The sequence below is a fragment of the Rhineura floridana genome, chromosome 1 (genome assembly GCF_030035675.1).
Source record: "Rhineura floridana isolate rRhiFlo1 chromosome 1, rRhiFlo1.hap2, whole genome shotgun sequence".
NCBI lineage: Eukaryota > Metazoa > Chordata > Lepidosauria > Squamata > Rhineuridae > Rhineura > Rhineura floridana.
In genome coordinates, this window is record NC_084480.1 from 141,385,371 (window position 1) to 141,410,587 (window position 25,217).

The window sequence follows — 25,217 nt, forward strand, 5'->3', positions numbered from 1 at the left end:
GAACACTCGCAACATTTAGTAGGTTCTTTTCACTTCTATTTGGCCAGATGGCAATATAAATCAACCAAAATATCAGTGAAGGTAAGAAATGCTACTATAATTAAAGCAATAGTTTACAGAGAGACTCTATGATTTACACCCAGCAAGTCTAACAGTCTACTAGTCATATACCATGGCCTTTTAGGGGCACAACAATCTCCCTGTTTTGGCAGTCCCAGGTAGGCAGTGAAAACAGGTTTAGAGAAGTCCTGATAGGTTGCCATAATTACTAGTGTATTATTAGTTCTTCAGGCCTTCTTGAGAGTATCTGTTAAAAGCAGAGGACCTGTGAAATTACTGTGTCCCAGAACCACTTGCAATGGTTTGCAGAATACGTGAACAAGCCCGCATCTTACATGAAATCTGGCATCTGATACAGAACTTTAATATTCAGTTTTTGAAGACTACCCATCTTAGGTGGTCACAGACCCTCTTCCAATTCATGTTTAACATTATGTGCTGCTCATGTTTTTAAAATTCACACATGAAATCAGCTTTAGGTGGTCAATATTCAACTAATAAAGACAGGATTTGTTGAATGCTAGAAGAACACAAACAAAGGGTTGAATAAACAAATTCCTCAGGGTCTGAATCAAATTGTCAGTGGCTTGGGCAATTTCAGGCATGAACTGCAGCCTCTTGCCTTATAAATCCATAATACACAAGACTTGTCAACCATTTGCTTTAAGTCACAAGTTATTTTTATAGTTTATTGATGAATTCAGCAAAAAGGGATGTAACAGTTTGCTGTTGCCTGTCTTTTAGCAAGAAATCATGAATATTATACCTAACATCAAAAAGAGAGAAGACACTGGTCTAATGCAGATGCAATACTTAATCATGGTTAGTCTTAACCCTGGTAGTGTTGGAAGTGGGGCAAGAGCAACTCCTGTTTTGTTTTTTTGTTTGTGCTCCAGAAGGGAGATAGAGCTAGGGTCCTCCAGATGGATAGGCTTGTTTACCTTTACATGTGATGCTGTGACTGATTTCCTTCTGTCGCTAGACTGTTATGTCTTTAGGGAAGCTTACCTGCCCCTCCTCCTTCTGCCCTTTCCACTTCTTTCCTTCCCCAACTGTCATGGAGAGAGGAGACATCCCTTTGTCTCTGCTCTCTCTCCTAGCATGGAGCTAACTCCTGCACCTGGGCGTTACGCCTCCAACTTAGTTAGTTAGTTAGAACTAGGTTTGCCTTTCTATCTACAATGTATTTCTATAAATAAAGTAGCTTTTCTTATTTCACTAAGTCTCCAGTCTCAGGTAAAAGCCTGCTTTCTTAGGCAAATGCACGCACACACTGGCACACTCGCACTTCAACATCTGCTGTTGCTCTGCTTGCTGTGGTGCTGCTTTAAAGGAAATTAAGCAACACAAACACACGCAGCCAACAGGTAGAAAGGCCTGGAGATGTTGGGAAACTGCCTTAACCATGCTTTGGTCAATGTAGATCTAATGCTTAATCATAGTTAATGCAAACTCACTTCAAGCCATGGTTCACTTTCTGGTTTGTGACTAATCCTTAACCATAGTTTTGGTATTTACATGTAATTCTTAACCACGATTAAAGGAGAACAGAAGCGCTACGGTTATGCACTTTGTCTCCATAAGTCCACCATCTAGGCGTACCAATATGAAAACACCATTAATTTGTTTTGAATTTTGATTTTACTCTGTCACAGTGAATGGAAAGGGTTTCCCTGAAAGTGAAATCAAAACACACTTTCCCTTTCATAAGCTGTGCTACAAGCACAGGGCAAGCATGATGGATTCTGACAGCTCTGCCTGGACCAGAATACCTAAGTATCAGCTATACATAAGAGGCAGAACTGGGGCATTTTCCATCATGAAAGCTGTAATAGCTACTATTGCTCTAAGCTTTAAAATGTACCTCAGAATGAACAAGGAATCATAAGGTGCATTAACTCTAATTGGGAGTCTAGCTTTGGGAATTACAAAGCCATGGGGAGTATTTGTATGGGTGCGTGTGTGCGCAAGAGCAATCAAGAGAGGGTTCTGAACAAAAGGCTTCACAGAGACTATTCCAAGCTCTCTTTGAAGATTACATTATAATGCCCTAGTTTTGTGATTATTAACATTATCCTTTGATCTCTTAATTCTGAAATGCTCTTTTGTTGTAAAATCATGCTTATTAATATAGTTCAGCAATAGTATGCCCTCCCCCACCCCCCACCCCCCACCCAATGCTAATGTCATAGAAAATGTTATTAACAGGTAAGGGTCACTAAAATGGGAAGTATAAACCCAGACCAGCACTTCTGTGATATTGAGGCTGCAATCCGATACCCACTTACTTGGGAGTAAGGCCCACTGAATTCAATGGGATTTACTTCTGAGTAGATGTGGAGAGGATTGCACTGTTAATTTTAACGTTTGTCTCTTCCTATCCTGCCTATCACTTTTCTCCCTCCCTTCCTTTCTAGCCACAGAAGAACATCCTAATCATGGCCTGAACCTTCTATCTACCTCATTCCTTTTCTCTCCAAGATGAGCCTGCATCACTGATGTATGAAAGATTGTGAGTAAAAAACTATTTACTACTTTTTACTAAAGAAAACTTGGTTTCTTTTATTCAGCAAGTCTGTGTGTGTGGGGGGGGCTGATTAGTGCTCAATTCCGTTTTGTCAATTTTACTCTGCTAGAGACAGAACTACAGTTGTTTTTATCTCATAAAACCCAACAGAAGACACAGGCTTGAAGCTTGCAGATGTACTATGATCTGGCTCAGGTGGTGGCAGTGACTAGCATGTCCTTTTATCAGGTTCGGCTGGTGTATCAACTGCATTATTTCCTGGAGAAATCAGGCCTGGCCATGGTCATTCATGTTCAAGTAATTTCCAAATTGCACAACTGCAATGCACTTCACATGGGCCTGCTGTTAAATGAGTGTTAAATGAAACTTCAAAAGGCACAAAATGCCACTGCTAGATTATTATCTTGATGGAGTGCCGTTGTCTATATTGGCCCATCCATACGACTGTGAAGCCTAGAACAAACCTTGGTTACCACTTATGGTTTTTTGGGGGAAAATAAGCCATGAGACTGAGTATGGATGACACTCTGCCTTGTTTCACCTGCAGCTATGAGAACTGCTCACTCACATTAAACCACAGTTTATTTTAAGCCATGGTTTAATGTGATTTATGAACTTGTCCTTTGTATCAAACTGCTGGTCTGAACATATTCTCCCAATGCAAATCTTTGCAGGTTTACTTGGACGTAAATTCCACTTAATTCAAGGGATTTACCCCTATTTAGTATGCACAGGATTGCAGCTTGATTCTAATTGCAGTTCTCATAAACTAGCGGTTACAATATAGAGTAACTCTCTTGAGTCTGGGTTTTTTATCTTGCATATGAAATCTGGCAGGAGATCCAAGACACAGGGTTAGCATAGGGTCCCCAATATCTTTAAACTAATGTTGGAAACCAAGCCAATCCATCCTAAAAATCAGTGAAGATTCTCAAAAGCTGAGTTTAATTTTTGACTATTAAACATACTTCACTTAGGACAGAAACTGAAGAAATAATCTTTGTTAGGTGTTGAGGGAGTAGGGAGCCAATTAAAGCGTGTCATGATTAATCCCTCCCTTTCCAAACCATAAGAAAGAAGAATGTGAAACAATATATATTAGAAATCAGAAAAAGTTTAGGAAGATCCAGCAGGGAAACTTCGGGCACGCTGTCTGGCCACACCAGAAAAATCCCAGGCGAAAAAAACAAAAGCAACACATACCAAAGTTGGCTCACTCTCAAGAACAGCTAGGAAAACCCAATTAGGTTGTTAAACATTGAGAATCAAGCTACATGTGACATGCGCAACCTGAAAGGCCTTTTAAAGGTGAAAAAGCCACGTCCTAGGGAGGAGGTTGACTGGGAGTAAAGAGGCAGCAGAGCAGGGGGAGGTGCACATTATACCATTCCCTACTGGCTCAAAATCAGCCCTCCTCTAGTGACTCCCCACCCCCCAGCAGGGCTTTAATGCTGAGAAACATATATTTAAAAACCTGTGGAGGGAAAATCTGCTTTATGGGGAGTATTGGTTTGGAACAAGAAAATGGCAGTTGAAATTAAGCAGCTCCTCCATTCGCTACCCCCTCATTCTGATCCCCTCCATCACAGAAAACAATGACGAGGAGATTGCTTTTGCTTCACTCTTTCCCTTCGGCCAATGGGTGCACCTAACCACAATCCCTGGCTTAGCATTACACCCAATCTGGAGATTGTGGTTTCTCTCACTCAAACAAACCACAATTGGTAAGCCAAGAACAAACCTTCGCTTAACAGAGTGGTTTGCCTGGAGTAAAACAAACCATGATCCCCAGATTGGATGTAATGCTAAGCCAGGGATTGTGGTTTGCTGGTCCTGCTGGCTGGAAGGAAGGAGCAAAGCAGGAGCCTCCTCTACATTCACAACAAACCATTAACTATATGAATGCTGCTGCACATATCTTTTTTTCCGGGGGAGAGGATAATGTGGGGGGGGAAATCTTATGATGGGAACAAAGGTTTAATGGCTGGAAGTCCAGCCAGTGCTCTTCTGTGCTTAAATGAAAAATAATTCAGTGTCCACACAACCCAAATAATGCAGGAAGGAAATATGAATTCTTGACCTGGAGAGAGCTGGGTTCTTTTGCCCCACTTAACTGGGGTAGGCTGTAGCATTACCTGCAGAAGTGCAAACTTCTGGGAGGCACTGTGCGGATAGTGAGCAAGAGTGTTGGCATGTCAAAACTCTGAATTAAACTCAGCTCTGCTCCACTGGCCTTTAAATCCCCTGAGTGTTAAGGAACAGAGATGAAAAGTCATGCAGCTGCTCCAGGATCCAGAAATGACAGCTGTTAGAATGTGGGTTAAAAGGCTGGGGCCTCCATCCTTAACTATTCTGTGCCAGCTCCCCAAAAACGCCATTGTGCAGAATACCTGTGCCCTGGAGGAAACAGGAAAGGGACCTCTTGGAGCAGCAACAGTTGCTGTTTGCCCAGTCTTATGAGTCACTGTGAGTTGGGCTCTTTTGAGAACCAGATTACCCCTCTCTTGTTTAAATCTGTCCTAACCAAACATGACAACTGGTTGCAGGGCCTAGAAGATAGCTGGGAACTGACATGGAGTACAGCCAACCTCTCTCATGGCTCCATCTCAAACAGATGTGCAGGCTGGGGAGGCTGTTCCACAAAACACAGACATCCATGCCTTCCTTCATCTGAAAGGTTTCCTGCATGAAAAAAGTGGCCAACTTCACAAGGACTGGGGGCCTATGGGGGTACTTTGGACTGTAGAAATTCTACAGAGACAGCCATGAAGGTCTGTGTAACACTCCCAGATTTGTACTGTACTTTTTGGTTTTAATGAAGGAAAGCAACTTTAATGGGATAGCCATGGTCATCACTCACGCTCATCCTATGCTTACTACTTTCCCTCTGTCATGAGCCCTGCAATTCCAACAGGGTCTGGACTGGGGTGGCAGTGTTTGACAGATGAGGAAGAGGAGGAAGAAGAGGGGACCTGGAGCCAACCGGGAGGGAGGAGGACCCAGCCCCTTTGACACAGGGTGTTAGGGATAGAGTCTCTGGTTTTTGTCCTGCCTCATCCCCAGATCAGGATGCGTCACTGGGTACCAGGAATGCCGTTCACTCAGTGGGAGGGGTGGCAGAGCAGGAGGAGTTGTTGCCAAGAGCTCAATGCTGCCTCCATCAGCGCCAGCAGTTGCAGCCCCCTCACAGAAGCACCGCCTCCAAGTGCAGTCTTCCTGTGCAGGGCGAGAGGCCCAGGAGTGAGGTTGCCAGGCCTAGCTCTTTTGAAGCTAGGCAGGAAGGACACGGAGACTCATAGGGACATCTTCATTGCTACCACCCAGTCCTGTACTCCAGGCCCTGCTCTTAGACTCTTGACTGGTGACTCCAATGACCTGAACCCTCCACCAAAGCTGCATCGAGCTGAAGAAGCCTCTCTCTGTTACCTGAAACAAAAGCCTTATCGTGGTGTTTTGGGATGGGAGCCAGGACAGCCTCTCCCATTTTTTCCCCACAGTCTGTTGCCACTCCTTGATCTGCCACCATGACCTTGCCCATTGACAAAACGTAGCCTGAACAACTCCTTGGACAGAGGTCTGTCTTTTTGGCTTGCAAAGTGCCCGGTACTAGTGCCAAATATTCTTCCTTGCTGCAGCATGATCAAGAAATAGAGCCTAGGATGGGACTCCCCTCCGCAGATAGGAGGCAGGTGAGTTCTCAATGGCCGGGATTTGCCATGGTGAGAGAAATCATTAGCCCCATCCCCAATGCTGTTCCTGGGTGCAGCTCTTCAATTTCTCCAATAGAAGCAAATGGTTGTCACCAGGGCCATTGCTGCAGACCTCACTGGCAGAGATCACTGGTGTGTGTGTGCGCATGTGCATACATGCACACGCTCTTCTACGCACACATAGAAGCAAACTGTACCGTCTGCAGCAAACCCATACTTTCCAGTGAATTTCCTGTCATTATTGCAGAAAGCCTAATGGAGGGGGGTTTGGTAGGTTTGTTGTGTAAGAGCACCAAATCAACTTTAATTGTGCAACCTGAATTTGCAAGTATGTGATTCAATCCCACTCAAAAACAGCACAGGAGCTGCCTTACACTGAATCAGACCACTGTTCCATCGAGTTCAGCATCACCTACACTGACTGGCAGTGGCTATCCAAGGTTTCAGGCAGGGTTCACTCCCAGCTCTACCTGGATGGGCCGTGAGACTCACTCTGATCAGTTTTAAGGCGGCCTCTCCCTCCACGTACATTTTGCCCCGTGATGATGACAGCCATTTTGCTAGTAAGCAATAAGTCTCCCTCACCCCCTAAATCAGCTCTTTATAGCTGTGCATGTAAAGAATCTACAACCTCTGTGACATCAATGCAGGCAAGGAAGCAAGCATTCAGTGCAGAACTGAGCGTGTGGGAAGGTCTACATCATGCCTTGCTGATACAGGGTAATTAAATACAGACATACATTAACCAGCAGACTAATCTACTGTGCCATGACAAATCTGGCCTGATTCAACCCTGTGTCAAACTCCAAACAGTGTGCCCAAACAGATCAGTTATAAGGAAGTCAAACGGATTTGCACATTTTGTCTACAAATTCAATGCCAGATGCCTTATTGCTACCTGCTTCTCCTATTCTGACTATTCAGTCACTTTCTGTTTTTAAAAATCCATGTTAAGTGAGCTTTTGTTTAACCGGACCTGACAGTGCTGATAACACGCTGGAAATCAGGTTTCTGTGCAACACATATTTCTGAACAGCTCGCCAATGAAATCAATTTCTAGATAGAGCACAACTTACTACTATTTATGCCAAAGTTGGTGCCTGCCAGTTTTTGAAGGGCTAAAGGAGAGCAACAGACATGGAGTATGAAAAATATGCATCAATAGCTATAAGCTAGTGTACCTCAACATGCACTTGTGAATATTTGTTACTAACAAGCTGCTCAACTTTATGATGTTGTGTGGGTGTGTAGAGAGAGCACGGAGCAAGCACAGAGCCCCCCTTGAGTGATAACATATGTCTTGTGTGTCATTTCTCATATAAGTATTGCTTGCCCACCCCAGGGATCTGGCCATTTACAGGCTCTTCTTCTTACACAACACAACACAACACATAGCTAACATAATGGTAGAAACTGGGCCAGGCACTGTCATGGATGGTGGGCAGATCTGGCCTGCTACAGTATTGTCTTCAAGTGCAGGCATTTTTGCACTTGAGAGACAACCAGTTTCCCACATTTATTAAATTTATATCCCATCCTTCCTCCCAGAAGGAGCCCAGGGCAGCAAACAGCAAGCAATGAAACGCCAAAAACGTTTTCAGCAACAAGATACAGAAATACATTGAATGAACCAATGTCCTCCCACTTGTAGATATTCACAGAATGGCTACATTTTGTACCAATTTATGAAGTAAACAGCCCTTCTTCAAACAATAAGCTACTACGGAGAACAAGCTGCAGTAATATTTTTCAGACTGTGTGTTGAGATACGGTAGTTGCCATGAGGTATACATTAATTTAAAACCCCTTAAAGAGTCCCAAACACCTACCCATGGAGGTGGCACCCATTATGTCTCTACATATTTTAGCGCTCCAGTCTTGCCTTCTTCCACTCAGTTTTCACTCTACCACATCTTTGTAGAAGGCACACAGGACAGTGGCTTACACAGACACAAAGGGAGTGGGAGCTTCACAGAGGGTATATACCGCAATTCTTACTGTGTTGTGTTCTAAAAATTAAGTAGCTGGGGGCGAAAGAGTGACATGCAACTACAATTTTTAATTCAGAAAAACGTGCCGAAGCTATCTGATGTTAGGAAACTCTGTTCACAGATGAACCAAGCCAGGTGGTAATTTTTTTTTTTAAAGGAAGCAGACAAGAAAAGAGAGTTATTTCAGAAGGAAGGGCTGCAGGTTATTCCAGAGTTCAGTGTTGCATCCCAAGGAAGTAAAAGGAGCCTTCTGTAAGGGGAAAGCTACACTCCTTAGAGAGAACTGCTATTGAAGAATTAGTCATAGTATTACAGAAGCCAACAACAGCTGGCAGGGAGAGGCTGACAGCAATTTGACTGCAAACCACTGGCAAGCAGTTCCTGCTGTGTTCTTTTGACTCCCCTGCCGCGTTTCCCCTTCTTTCCCTGAGACTTTCCTTATGCGTTAAAGGTTTGTTCAGCAAATTGTTATGTTTAAAATTTCTTGGCCTGAAGCAAGGTGTACATGCAAAGATGGATTCTATACTCCTGATGTCAAGATTCAGCCGAATGATCTGTTCTCAGAAGAGGCTGTCTACTGCTTCTCTGCATGAGACACTGATCTGTGACTGCCCCCTTCCAATCAGAAGGCACACAGGACAGTGGCTCACACAGACACAAAGGGAGTGGGGGCTTCACAGTGGGCATATACTGTAATTCTTACTGTGTTGTGTTCTAAAAGTTATAACAAAAAGTTTTTAACAAAAGATCAGTGTCAACTCAGGTTGTGTTTTCTGACAAATAGGAATAGGAAGCTGCCTTATACCAAGTCTTTGCTGGTCATGGACCGAAATAACTTTATTCACCTTATACCAAGTCAGACCGCTTGGTATTGTCTACCCTGATTGGCAGCAGCCCTCCAGGACTTGAGGGTCTTTCCCAGCCCTACCTGAAAATGGCAGGGACTGAACCACTTAGCTATGGCCCTTATACCTGAAGTGCTTCTAAGTGTCAATTTCCTCTATCCTGGCATATTATGTAATTTGCTGCATATGTAAACAACCCCCCCCCCAATCCAGGGACTTATTTTCAGTTCCAGGGATCTCATCAACCATATCACTGGCCGTATTAGCAATATTTTTAAATTGTGTTTTAAATTGTTTTTTTAAAAAGATGTATTTTAAATTGTATTTGTTTTTAGTTACTGTAAACCGCCCAGAGAGCTTCGGCTATGGGGCGGTATACAAGTATAATAAATAAATAAATAAATATCTGAGCCTTTCCTTCCCAGAAATTGTATTTAATTACTGTATCTGCAGAGTAGATTTCCCTTGCTGCTCAATATCCACATTTCAGAGAATTGGCCTCCAGAACACGTATGAGCCCCATAACGTCCTATTTTGGAAATTAAGCACTGAATAACAAACGGCAGGAGATCAATCTGGAGCAACTAGCATGACAGTTCAGCCCATTCTTACACACTATCCCCACTCCTTTAAAATTAACCCTTGTTAGCTACCCAAGGCAAATGCAGATGCAACTCTGGCTCTCTCTTAACTGAGATTAAGAGACCAGGAGCCAGCTGTGGGACCCTGTACTCTCTTCCCTCCCAAGACCTAATCCCTTGCTTGGCACAAATATAAACCACAGTTAGGACTAATGCAGATTTGAACTGCAGTTTCACATTGGTTTTCCAGTTAGGCAAGAATCCTAGCTAACTCTAATCCCAGTTAACCCCAGTGCTGAAGTATTCCTAAAACAAAGTTAAAACAATAAGGGGGAAATTTCTTCTCAAGAACAGAAGAGAGCATGTGACCCATAGATGGCTCTGGATTTCTTAGCCTTCACTGAGGAGGAGCCAGTGTTATACCTGCATCAACTCTCAATGATATATTGTTGCTCTGTAGGAGTGCCCAACCACACAAATCAATCCACCACCAGCAAACTACTGGATCACATTGACTAGCACATTGCATACCACAGAGGAGGAATATTCAACAAAGCCTGATTTGTGATAATGTTCTAACGGATGCACTCTCAAAGCGCCTTTTGAGGAGGTAGAAAATATTCCTGCTGGATTACTTAGATAAGAGTCACTTCCCTGTACAAAAGGTTAGGATATTTTGTTCATTTCCTTAGTTTGAGAACTTGGCTCACCTTCTCCTACAGAACATAAAGGAAAGCTGGTATGCAATGGAAATTATGTGACAGTATTTCCTACAGGGAGGAAACCATGTAGTGGAGGTCAGAGTGCAATACATATTACATGTGTCAAGAGCTGGGTTAATATCAAAGAGACCACATGAACCAAAAAATAGTGTTTAAGCACACAGAGTACAGATTACATACAAGCTGCTGAAAGCTCACTGCTTCACTCACTCTGGAATGGTTAAACTTAACCAGCATTCAAAAATAAGATCTTCTAGTCCTTATGTTTAGCACTCTTCACGTCTCAGGCCCTGACTTCGTCCCCCTCCCTCCGCTGCTCATCTTCTCATGTCTCTTTAGTCTCCTGCTCACTTCACTCTGTGCCAGCTGTTTTGGTATTACCCTCACAATTTCCATTCCCCACTTTAACTACTGAATCCATTTTAGGAAAAGGCTTTGCTTTCTAATATGGGCTGCACGAAATCATACACAGGGAAGAACTCTACCTGTATTTAACATCAATCAGTATTTAGGCACTGTTCACAGGAACATGTACTTTGGTTTGTAAGTTAGAACGCCCTCTGCCCAGCCGCCACCTCCTGGCTATTAATGAACCACAAATAACTAACAAGGAATTTAAAGATAGTTGAGCTAGTAAAATAAAAGAAAAACTGAGGATGGGTTGCTTGTGTAACCTTATTTGTAAAGTTGACATGTACGGCTGCATGTCACTACATACTAGCTTGGTGCAGGGCAGCAGGTGGAGGGTGCGACAGTGTGAGTGAGCCATAACCTTCACGTCCTACTTGAGGGCTCCTCAGAAGGCACAAAACAGGAAGCTGAACTGGTCTGACCTGGCTGCTCTCAAGCTCTTATTTGTTAAGAGAGCATCCCTCAGTCACATCAACCACAGCGTTCTTTACTGTTGTAGAGATAGATTAGAAACATATGGAATTATTTATGCAAAAGCTAAGATGATGATGATGTTTTTGTTTCACTCCATCATTCTTAAGGAAAGGCAATTGTTTGGTTTTGTATTCCATGTGACAGCATCAACCACACTGCTTGAGTTCCCCCCCCCCGTACTTCACTCAGCAACCACGTTTGAACAAAAACGAAGAACCCACAGTCAAAATTATGTATTAGCTCTAAAAGAACTTGGCTCATCAACCCTTTTTTTTAAAAAAACCCTACGTAATGGCTCATTCCCCTTTTATTTCTATTCGTTTTATTTTAAAAGACACAGACCTCATCCCTACTGTAATATCAGAGTATGCCATGGAGCTCCAGCTCCTTATGCGATGCTGCATCCTTGTTTTTGCAGGTACAATAGCTCTCCTCCTCCTCAGCATAGTCTCCTTCCCCTCCCCAGCTGTTCATGCCTCCCTTCTCCGCTATGCTGCTTTCATTCTTATTGGCAAGGCTCAGCTCATGGCAAGTGGAAGGGCTTCCCCGGAGGAAGGGCATGGTGGTGGGAAAGGCCTGGCTATAGAAGTGGATTTAAATCATTTATACCTGGCCTGTTTATTTATTTATTTATTAAATTTATTAGCCGCCCACTCTGGGCGACGCACAACATAAAAACATACAATTCAAATTAGAGCCTTAAAATTCCAACAATAACACTAAAATCTAACCCACCCCAAAGGCCTGCCTGAAGAGCCAGGTTTTCAGGGTCCGGCGGAAGCTCATCATGGAGGGGGCATGGCGGATGTCATTTGGGAGGGAATTCCATAGAGTGGGTGCCACGACTGAAAAGCGCTCTCCCTAGTTCTCACCAGTCTAGCTGTTTTAACTGGTGGAATGGAGAAAAGGTCTTTTGAGGACTTCCGGGAAGGGTGACTTCGCTTGTGCCTGCTTTTGAGACGGGCTCCCGCCTCAAAAGAAGCTTATTCAGATATAAATCAGTCAGAACTTTTTTTGTTTTGACTGATGAAATTTCTCCCGGGCAGGGAGAAACGTAGAGATCAACCTCAAAAGCCTGTTTTTGTTGGGAGGACTGGATTTCATTAATTTATGAGAAAAGGTCCAGCCAGCATTGCCGGACGGACTTCCGAACAAGCTCTATCTGTTTAATGCGATACGTTTATCTTTTCTTTAAAGAGAAAACAGACTAACAGGCAAGCACCCTTCTTTCTATTATTCTTTTTTACTTGGTTTAAATTGTTGCAGCAAAAAGAGATTTGTCAATTTAATCAGCTTTGAAGAGCTTCTGGGTGAGTTATAACTCTTCTCTGTTATTCACGAAATTAACAGCTTATCTCTGTTTCTATTGCAAAAAGCTGTCCTGGAAGTGCATTCTAAAGATATACACAGAAGAGGGATTTCTATTCCGAGGAACATTATATTGTCTGGGACTATTCTCTTTTTGGTCTATTTTATTTTGACGAATCTGCTTCTTCAAGACGCCGCTAACTGTTTTGATGCTGGGAACTAAATTTGTTTTGTATTCTTGAACATAGAGAGATAAGGCAGGCTGCTCTGTTTATACTGTGATGTCATCAAGCCTGGAATATTAACCCAATTGTTGCTGAAATAAGAAGTGGTTCTTCTTTATTTTTGTTTTGCTTTGTTTTCGTGGTTTTAAAAAATGGCAATCAAGAAAGTGGCTGAGAATCTGGAAGTAATTATGTTTCAGAAAATAATGGATGAGATTGAGATAACGAAACAAACCCTGCGACAGGGCAGTAAGGAGCTGAAAATTGAACTGAGCAAAATCACGCAGGAGCTTAAAGAAATAGGGGATCCTGGGAGAGAGGAGAATGAGATCAGAGATGAGAAAAGAAAAAATAAAGGGAAGATACAAGCCCTGGAGATTGGAACAAATGTGGAATTGGAAAAAGATCTGGAGTTTATGGATATTAGAAATAAAATCTACTGTTTGGAATTTAACGTTATCTCTGAAGAAATTAATGAAGATATTAGAGATAAAGTTATCAATGGCTTGGATAATCTTCTGGACTGGAATGACGTGATGGAGCTTGATATAGAGAAAATCTATGGAATTAACAGCAGCCATGTGACAATGGAAAAACTCTCAAGAGATGAGCCAGTGCATTTTGTAAAAAAGAAGAACAGAGATATGACTTTACAACAATATTTCAGCAACTTATTCAGAATTGATGGCAAGAAAATATTTGGGATAGAGGAAATTCCCATCAGACTCTTATTATATGACTATGGCTATGACAGCAAGATTATTATGGAATACTGATAATGGAAGATTGGACACTGAAATTACTGAGGACTATTGAAGATGGAAGATGGAATTAATAGGGATAATGGAATAATGGCTATTGAAATTATTGGACCTAACAGATTTTGATGAGATGGATTAATCGATATGTTTATTTGGACTATGGTTATGACAATAAGATTATTATTATTATTAACGAGATGGATTAATCGACATGTTTATTTGGAGAAAAATTGATAGATATATTTCTTAAAGAATTGAAACCTCTCTTTGACTTTTTGTGGAAAGAATAAAGTAATGTTTATGAGATTTGATGATTAATTAAGACAACTACTGGAGGAAAGTGATTTTATAATATAATTTAAGAGACAGGATTGTTATATATTGTAGACCTATAACTGATTTGATCTGCGACAAAGGGAAGTCAACATTTTATTTTTTTGTTTAATCATTTTTGTTTTGTTTTGTTTTTTGTCTTTGAATGTTTTATGATTTTGTTTTGTATGTTTTATGAAAATTTGAATAAAAAATTATTGTAAAAAAAAAAAAGAGAAAAGGTCTTTCGAGGCTGATCGTGTTGGGCGGCAACATTGATGATGTTGGAGGCACTCCTTCAGATAGACTGGGCCGAAACCGTACAGGGTTTTAAAGGTCAAAACCAACACCTTGAATTGGGCTTGGAAAGCAACTGGTAACCAGTGCAACTCCTTCAGCACTGGAGTAATGTGGTCTCGCCGGCGGCTACCCTTAATCAGGCGAGCTGCCGCATTCTGTACCAGTTGCAGCTTCCAGACCGTTTTCAAGGGTAACCCCACGTATAGCGCATTACAGTAGTCTAGGTAAGAGGAGACCAGGGCATGTACCACCAATGGGAGGAGATGGTTTGGAAGGTAGGGGCGCAGCCTTCGTATTACATGGAGTTGATACAACGCCGCACGGCTCACAGCCGAGACCTGAGCCTCCATGGACAGCTGGGAGTCAAGAATAACCCCCCAGGCTGAGGACTTGGTCTTTCAGGGGCAATTGTACCCCATTAAGCACCAATTTTACAATTGCACACAGCAGTTCTTGACATCAGCCGAAACAATGTATAAATGCCATACAATAAAACAAACATTAAAAGCCCGTTAAATATTAAGCAACAGCAAGAAAAGCACATCCCTCCCTCCATCTCTTCCAAATGATTCTCAAAATAGATGGGCCTTACAAAAGGCATCTAGACACCATGAGGAACTTCAGGGGGAAAAATATGATATCCGAGTAGAGCCATCACTAACCTTAGAAGAGTCTTCCCCTGACCTGGTATGCTCTAGATCTTTGGACTACAACTCCCATCAGCCACAGCCAGCATGTCTAAATATACAGGGATGATGGGAATTACAGTCCAAAACATATGAAGGACACGAAATAGGGAGAGGCTGTCTTAGAAGGTGAGTGGGCTCATACAGGAAGATGTACTCCCTTCCTTGTGCTGTTAAAGGCCATGAAAGGCTTTAAAGACAAGAACTGGCATCTTAAATTTGGTCTAGGATCTCCCCAGCAAACAGTGCTGTTGGCATAGAATCAATTGATTGCTGGCACCTACCAACGCTCACCAGCAGGCAGACTGGAGCATTCACTGTTGGCTGCAGCGTATGGGCTATGTTCAATAGCAACTCCACATAGAGTGCATTATCGTAGCCAAAAGGCACTACTGGTTACAAAAGGCACTGATCACTGTGGCAAAGTCTTGGCTCTCAAAAGTTATATAGCTGGTGTATCAGATGCAACTGATTGAAAGTATTGCTGGCCATTTCTGCTGCCTGCTTATCCAACAGCAAATCCAGGAGACCACCTGAGCTATTACGTATTTGCTGTACAGATGCGGCTGGGCAGGTTGCAAGATCCAATATTTGTGCCAAGGCAGACTTCACCAGAAGCCACAGCATAACTGAACAACTGCTGTGTGCTTTTCAAAGCAGTGCCAATGAAGGTTACATGCTGCAGATGGGGGAAGAGAAGACAGGTATGTTGTCTGGAGGACAGAAAAGAGGCTAATCTATCCTACTCGATTCACTACCATGGAAAAGAAATCTGTGTGTGGGCTGAAAGAATCTCATGGCTCGTATATGAGTTCATGTATGAGGTAAATGTGCAAATGCATGCATATGGTAGCGTGAATGTGCCTGTATTACCCTAGGTGTCCATCTGTCACGCAATGTGCATACACACAATGGGAGAAGAGACTGGGATGAACACACAAGAGTATTTTCCCCAGTGTACTCTAGCAGGCAATGTAAAGTTTTTTTTTGTTTATTTATTTATTTATTGCTTGATTTATATCCTGCCCTTCCTCCCAGCAGGACCCCAGGATGGCAGTTGACTCTCTCAGATCTAAGTCAGTATCGTAAACCCCCTCTGAATACCGCTTCCCTTGAAAACCCTATTCATAGGGTCGCCATAAGCTGGAATCGACTTGGAGGCAGTACATTTACATAGCAGAAAATGGGAGACACCACATTGTAGTATTGGGATGCACTGTTCCTTTTTCTTCACTTCCAGGATGGGGGTTGAGGAGAGCAGCCTCAAATGTAGAGATACCTCTGGGCATACCCTAAATATTGTGGACTCTGAATCAACTCATAACATAAGCCAGTAGTGCCAGACTCTGAAATACTCATTGTGGAATAATATTACACACACACCCATATAGCATTTTTAACTACATCAGGGTTGGAGGTGAAAAGCAAGAGACCTGCACCACCCTCTTCCTCCCCCTCTTATACCTTAGGCTATTAGGTTAAACACAAGTACTCATTTAATGAACTATCTCTGCCCTCATCACAACCCAGAATGCTGCCACAACAGTTATGGAAAGTGTACTGAAGCACACAGCCTCGTTTTGAAGTTTGGATCAATGATGGTGCAGTGTCGTTAATGCAGCAAAGTTCCTATAAATTCATCAAAAATATTTACACAAGGAGGTCACTGGAGCAAGTTCAGAGTTTATGAAATGGTAGTATTATGAACCCGCCTGTATGTGTGGTCAGCTGGCAGCCATTTCTTTAACTATAGCTGGTGGGCAATTGTGCATATGGAGACAGCTGAAGCTGTTCCTGTTCATGTGTCTTCATTCTGTCATGGAACTCCATACATGCTTGGAAGAAGAAATTCAGAGTTGTATTCAATGCAGTGCTAAGTAAGTAGTTCCACCAGCGCAAGGACTTGTGCTTGCACAATGGACCTCCGCCCCCCAAATCTCTTCTAAGGGTTCCCTCACCCCTCTGGAGCAGATTTGCAGAGGCCATGAAGTATGCACTGGGGATGATGGAAAGTCATGTTGTGCTAGCAGTAATCCTTGCACTGATGGGATGGATTAGTGGAATACCACCCTCAGTAGTATCAACCACCCCAAAGTTTGAGAATTCATCCAAGTAGAGACATTTCTTGTTTTTAGTTTTTGTGTACCTTTGTATTCCAATATTTTTTTAAAACCACAGTTAACATATATGAAGCTGAATTCTACAGCCTATATAAATTATGCAAATTGAGCAAATTGCATAATTAATTTTGGTTGTGCTAGTCATAGGGAGGGGCAAAAAGATAGAGCAGGCCCTGAAACCTGGCTTTGACCACTGGAAGTCTTATTCAATTAACCCTCTGGCTTCTGAAATTTCAGAAGGCATTGCCCATGTAATTTCAGGCACATTCTTGTAGTCATGAGGGCTAGAAACTTGCATTTTGTAAAACAAAAAATATAAAGCTGGAAATTCTTAGGAGGCAATGAGATTCTGTGCCCATTATCATATTTCTTTTTCTGTGTTCGTGTGAAATTGCAGTAAAGGCAGAAGTAGGGCAAGACTTATCTGAGTGGAAGGAGAATATTTGAGAAGGCAGCACCATCACAAAAACAGTAGACATGATTTTTATGCACATGTTATAGCTGCTTGCTTTATATAGTTTGCTATAAACACATGGTTCACCTCTGAACATGGAAATAATATCCCTCCCATGGAAAGAACAAAAACTCCTTGTAGGCTTTTTCTTCAATCTTGGCTTTGGCCTTGACTCCATAATTGCTAGTTTGAGCATCCAGCACACACTTTTGCAAGCAAAGCCTTGCCATGTATTGCGAAAACCACCATGAAATCCGAGTTTCCTCTAACCTTCCGCTTTGCTGTCTGACTCAGCTGTGACACCACCAAGCAGGTTTAGCCACATCATTCAGGCTGCTAATTTAATGAGAGTAATAAACAATGCCCATTCTCACTCTGCCAGCTCCTCCTCCTTCCAGTAATCATCATTATAACCATCCACCACGGCTGGCTGGTGAGGTGCAGGCCCACTGGCTGGAGGAATGGGGCTCATATAATGTACTATAGCAAGAGTTTGTTTATGCATTTTTACCTTTTTATTATATATGAGCAGTACTAATGTACAAGGCACTTTAGGGCATTATTAAATACACAAATTCATTCCCCAAGGAACAGAGTTGAATGTTTGATAGTGGAAGGAAAACTGCCCTGTTTAATAAGGGATGAAAATGAGCAAAATGTAGTTGCACGTACCTAAACTTCCATAGTCCCCTTCATGTGCGAAGGGGCGTCATGTGTAGAAAGGGGCTGCGGGGCCCATGCCTCTGGTTGTGCCTCCAAGGTGATGTGGCTCCTCAGCCACAGCCCTAATCCCCATAAGTGTGAACGTCTGCTGAGAAATGCCTACCTGCCATGGACCTCTATGCATGTAGGCATCCCATGAATCCTGGCATTCTACATGATTAGAATTCTATGTGCACAGGCTTTCCCCTGCAGATATTGATGCCTAAGATGTGGACATTGGGACAAAGATTCACTGACCCTTTCTACAAATGAAGGGGGCTACTATGGGTGAACAATGTGCAATTCAAATAAACAAGCAGTGCTATCGTCAATATTTAGTTTCCCCCTTTTTATTGTAGTAGATCTGCAGAACCAAAAGGGCCTCAAAAAAAATCTCAGTTCCACCAATTAAAATAATCTCACCAATCAAAACTGCCCCCCCAACCTATCAACAGTTGTAGTTAATCACGGATTGATTCTAGCTTGCAGTCAGAGCAGCAAAATCACCACCATAATTATTATATCACTAGGACACATCTTCTGCTTAGGATCTCCCTGAATCTCCCAAATTGCTGCTTATACTGGCAGCAGGATTAAGCAAAGTTCCACTGCCCCATCTCAGCCAAGAGCTTATTTCTGACAGCAATCTTGGCACCTGTAAAGTAAGAAGAAGCACAAGTCCAGGCCCTTCAGTTGAGCCTGTGGAAAATCTTTCCCAGGGGCAGAGATCCAGGTTCGTATTGGGGGGGGGTTATAATATTTGGAAGTGCCTTTTTCCATCTGTCACAGGGGCCACATTCACACTATACATTTATTCTACTTTAAACAGTTATGGCTTCTCCAAATAATCCTGAGTTACTAGAGACCCGTGTGCCCCTCACAGAGCTACAGTTCCCAGAATTCCTAGGGAAGAGGGATTGACTGTTAAACCTCTTTAGCTCTGGGAGGGGAACAAGGGTCTCCTAACAACTCTCAGTATCCTTAACAAACTATACTTCCCAGGTTTCTTTGGGGGGAGCCATAACTGTTTGAAATGGAATGACAGTGGAATAAATGAAGAGTGTGAATGTGGCCGCAGTCACATTCCAAGTATGAACATTGGTGCTGGTGTCAGCAATGACTTATGTATTTTGTACATAACTGAGCAATGTACAGGGGAAGGCACTTTTAAATGTTAGGCACTCCCCACTCTCAGGGATGGGGCTCTGTCAGGAAGCTTCCACGAAGGCTGCAACAGATTTATGTAACTTTAAAGTTGACAATGAGGACATTGAACTTGTCAAGCATTATCAATACCTTGGCACAGTCATTAACCAAAATGGAGACAAGAGTCAAGAAATCAGAAGAAGGCTAGAACTGGAGAGGGCAGCTATGAGGGAACTAGAAAAGGTCCTCATATGCAAAGATGTCTCACTGAACAGTAAAGTCAGGATCATTCATACCAGGGTATTCCCGATCTCTCTGTATGGATGTGAACATTTATTTATTTATTTATTATTTGATTTATAGCCTGCTCTTCCTCCCAGCAAGAGACCAGGGCGGCAGAAAGTTGGACAGTGAAAAAAGTGGATAAGAGAAAAATCAACTCATTTGAAATGTGACAACAGACAACAGAAGCATCGATTAAATACTGTTCAAAAAGCAAGGGATTTCTTGAGAAAAGCTTCAAAAGACATGGAAGAAGATAAACTCAAAGATATGGATATAATTCCTGGGAAACAAAGTCAACAGAAACAGGTAGAGGAAGAAACGGATGATGATGGATCAAAGGGAGCAACAGGCACAGACTTTTCTAAAATACATGCTTAAAAATGGATTACAAATATCTAACTTGGAATATAAATGGAGCTAATTCGTCGCAGAAGAGAAAGAAAGTATTTCATTATTTGAAAAAAATAAAATTGGATTTAATTTGTTTACAAGAAACTCATATTAAGAAGAAAGATTCTAAATATTTAATTTGTAAAAATTTGGGTGAAGAATTTATTTCGGCAGGATTAAAAAAAAAATGGTGTGGCTCTTTATATTAATTCACAATTGTCTCCTAAATTGATATTATTGGATGATAGTGGCAGATTTGTGGGAGTTGAAATCACCATTCAGGGTACAAAAATTTTGATAGTGGGCATTTATGCTCCTAATGAAGATAAAACAAGGTTTTATACTGGACTTATGGAAAAATTATCAGAGTTTGCATATGATCATTGGTGTGTCATGGGTGATTGGAATGGGATAATTTCACCAAAAATGGATAGACTTTCTGAGAAAAATATTAAAGAGACACAGGGCAAACTGCCGAAGATCTGTTTCGAATTGATGGAAAATTTAGAATTGGTGGATGCTTGGAGATATATAAACGACAATGCAAAGGAATTTACTTACTTTTCAGAAAGACATAAAAAATTTTCGAGGACTGGTATGATTTGGATGTCCAAAAATTTAGTGAAAGATATTTCCAAGATGGATGTGTTACCAAAAACCTTTTCGGATCATAATCCAGTGATATTGACTTAAAAAAAAAAATCTTGGATTTAGATGGAGACTAAATGTATCTTTATTACAGAATGATAAAATAGTGCAGGAATGTAAGAAGAAATTAAAAGAGTTTTTTGAACACAATTTACATAAAGGAACAGATGAAAATATTGTTTGGGATACAAGTAAAGCATTTATGAGGGGATATTTTATTAAATGTAATTCTGAATTAAAAAAGAAGAAACAACGGAAAATGCAATTGATCTTGGAAGAAATAAAACAAAAAGAGGAAGAACTGAAAAAGTATCCAACTAAAGCTTCTACTGTAAATCAAATTAAAATGTTACAGAAACAAGTGTCAATGTTGACAGTTAGAGAAATTGAAAGGAAATTAAATTTTGCTAAACAAAGGACTTTTGAATTTGCAAATAAACCGGGGAAATTGCTAGCATATAAATTAAGAAAAGAACGACAAAAAAATCTTATTTTAAAGATACAAGAAGGAGATGAGATGTTGACAGACAATTTAAGAATCCAAAGGGTTTTCCATCAATATTATTCAACTTTGTACAAGTGTCAGGAAATTCCCTCAGAAAAAATAGAAGAGTATATATCCAAACAGAATTTGCCTAAAATTACAGATCTTCAGAGACAAGCTATTAATGGTCCTATTACGTCAAGAGAAATATCTGAGGCTATAAGTAAAATTAAATTAGGAAAGGCGCCAGGACCGGATGGACTATCATCAATGTATTACAAATGCTTGGAGGAGGAACTTTTACCACCTTTACAGTATACAATGAATTCTATTTTACAAGAGGGGAAGATACCGGATAGTTGGAAAAATGCCAATATAACATTAATTCCTAAAGAGGAGCAGGATTTAACTAAAACAAAAAATTATCGGCCAATATCTTTACTGAATAATGACTATAAAATTTTTACAATGATTTTGGCTGAAAGAATGAAAATAATATTGCAACAATTTATTCAGGAAGATCAAGCGGGGTTTTTACCTAAAAGACAATTACGTGATAACGTCAGGAATGTTTTGAATGTGTTGGAATATCTAGAACAACGAAATGACATACAAGCTGCTTTGATTTTCTTGGACGCTGAGAAAGCATTTGATAATTTGAATTGGAAATTTATGTTTAAGGTTCTAGAGCAAATGGACTTTGCAGATAATTTTATAAAATGGATCAGATCGATTTATACATCACAGAAGGCACAGATAATTGTCAATGGGGATTTAACGGACTTATGTGAAATACAAAAGGGTACAAGACAGGGATGTCCATTGTCCCCCCTTCTATTTATTCTGGTTTTAGAAGTGCTGCTTAGAGACATAAGGCAAGACAAAAGGATTTCGGGAATAAAGATAAAAAAAGAGGAATATAAATTGAGAGCATTTGCTGACGACTTGATAATTGTATTAGAAAATCCCTTGGAAGGAATCAAAGTATTGATGGATAAATTAGAAGAATTTGGACCATTAGCAGGATTTAAGATCAATAATCAAAAAACAAAGATGTTGGTGAAAAATTTATCTTTAAGAGATCAAAAAGAGTTAATGGAGAAGATAGATTTTAAAATAGAAGAAAAGGTGAAATATTTAGGTATCATTATGACAAATAAAAATTCAAAGTTGTTTCATAATAATTATGAAAAACTATGGACAGAGATTAAGAAAGATTTGTTAAAATGGGATAAATTACAGTTGTCATTAATGGGTAGAATATCTGTAATAAAAATGAATGTATTGCCGAGAATGATGTTACTATTTCAAACAATACCTGTCATATCCTCTGATCTACCTTTCAAACAATGGCAAAAAGATATTTCTAAATTTGTTTGGCAGGGGAAAAAACCAAGAGTTAAATTTAAATTATTACAAGACACCAAAGAAAGAGGAGGGCTGGGATTACCAAATTTGAGACTTTATTTTGCTGCTTGTTGCTTAGTCTGGATAAAGGAATGGATTCTATTGAGGAATAAAAGATTATTGGATTTGGAGGGTCACAACCTGAAGTGGGGATGGGATGGATATCTATGGTATGATAAAGTAAAAGTTAATGTGGATTTTAATAATCATTTTATAAGACGTCCTTTGTTGAATATATGGAATAAATACAAAACAAGGTTTTTTTCGAAAATACCACTATGTGTTTCAAGTCAAGAAGCATTTTATAGAAGAGAAATGGCTGGAAAAGAGAAATGGTTAATTTACCAAGAACTATTAGAAAATGTGCATGGTGAATATATAATGAAAGAGAGAGAACAACTAATAAAGGAAGGATATAGTTCACAATGGTTTGCCTATTTACAATTGTTAGAAAGATTTAAAATGGACAAGAAAATGTATGGGTTTGAAATAAATAAATCTGATTTTGAAATAGGTTTGTGTACAAATGATGAATGCATAATTGCAAAAATGTATAAATTTTTATTAAAAATGGACATGGAAGAAGAACAAGTAAAAGAGTGTATGTTTAAGTGGGCAAAAAATTTTGGTTATAATATACAAATGGATCAATGGGAAAATATGTGGAAAAAAGGTTTGAAATTTACATTATGCTATAATCTTAAAGAAAATTTTTATAAAATGATGTATCGTTGGTATATGACTCCAGAAAAGTTGTCAAAAATGTATAGTAATGTTTCTAATGTATGTTGGAAATGTAAACAACAAGAAGGATCTTTTTATCATATGTGGTGGTTGTGTAAACAGGCAAAATTATTTTGGGCACAGATAGGTAGGATGATGCAAAAAATCTTAAAGATAAATATTCAGTCAAAACCAGAATTTTTTTTACTGGGTTTTATGGATAAACAAAAGGAAAAGAAATATGGAAGAATAATATTATATATGATCACGGCAGCAAGATTACTATATGTACAAAAGTGGAAAATGGAATCGATACCAACAATGGAAGAATGGCTATTGAAATTAATGGACTTAGTTGAGATGGACAAATTGACATGTCTTATTAGAGAAAAAACGACAGATACATTTCTTAAGGAATGGAAGCCTCTTTTGGACTTTTTGTTGAAAGAAAAAAATGAAATGATGATAATGGGATTTGACGATTAATTAAGATAGACTTTGGAAAAAAGTGAATTTCGTATGTTTTAGGAGACAGGTTTGATATATATTATATACTTATAGCTGATCTGTAACAAATCGGAAGTCAAGTTTTTCTTTTTCTTTTATTTTTTTCGGTTGTATTGTTTTTGTTGTATTTGTATTTGTTTTTATAAAAATTTGAATAATAAAAAAATTATTATAAAAAAAAATGAAATGTGGTGTTGGAGGAGAGCTTTGTGCCTACCACGGACTGCAAAAAAGACAAATAATTAAACCAGAACTATCACTAGAAGCTAAAATGATGAAACTGAGGTTATCATACTTTGGACACATCATGAGAAGACCTGATTCACTAGAAAAGACAATAATGCTGGGAAAAACAGAAGGGAGTAGAAAAAGAGGAAGGCCAAACTAGAGATGGATTGATTCCATAAAGGAAGCCACAGACCTGAACTTATAAGATCTGAACAGGGTGGTCCATGACAGATGCTATTGGTGGTCAATGATTCATAGGGTCTCCATAAGCCGTAATCGACTTCAAGGCACATAACAACAACAAAAACTGGTTTGATTAAAGAATTAAGAAGGTGACTGCAATTGCTCAGAAAGCATTTTTTTAAAAATAGACATTTTAAATAGAAGATTGAAAAAAACCCACTGGTGGTAGGCATCATCTAAGAAGCATTCCTCCACCTCTTGTACAAAGGGAATGCCTCTTCTAAACAGGTACCTTTTTATGCATGCATCATCTAAAAACCAGGAAATATTTTTTCTTCAGATGTATTTTATCCATATGTAAATTTATTCAGATTTAACTTATTTATAACTTATGCACTGCATTTTCTTCAACAGGGTTTCAGCCCCAGCTCCTCATGTGGGCCCAGAACATCTAGCTGCATCTACAGTTTGAACCTCGCTTCCCATCCTGCCTTGACATAAGGCAAAAATTATAAATCAAGCTTATATGGAAGACCAAAAGACCACAGTCAAAAGGAAAATAGACACCAATTTTCCATTATCACAGCATACGAAGCAGACATATGGTGTCTGGAAGGCCTTATCTATACAACAGTAATGTAGATATATTGCATCTCTGACAATACAACCTAAAATTATCTTTAGTTTCTTCCCTAGAACTCAGAAACTAAATAAGCTTATGCCAGCTGACAGCTCAAGCCAATATTTCTAGGAAAGCACACTGTTAAAAAAAAAGAGAGAGAGAGAGAGAGAAGGAACTGAAACCATCACATTACAGCTGATGGTAAAAACATACACACCCATGAAGCAGCAGCTCATTCAGTTGAAATTTTACTCGCGTCTCATTCCCTGCCTGAATCCTTTGGTATTTGGGCACCACAAAACCACACTCCAATTTAAGGCATCCACCACCAGAACAGTATCATTAAGATGGCAAATGCTTTAACTAAAAAGATGCCTGTTCAAAGCAGTATATTGCAGCCCAACCC

The 25,217-nt window shown here is 40.2% G+C and overlaps 1 protein-coding gene across 3 annotated transcripts in view; it reads right to left on the reverse strand.

Annotated features, from left to right (window-relative positions):
* Positions 1 to 25,217, reverse strand: part of SHB (SH2 domain containing adaptor protein B) — a 173,946-nt gene that overhangs the window by 70,914 nt on the left and 77,815 nt on the right. The window lies entirely within an intron of this gene.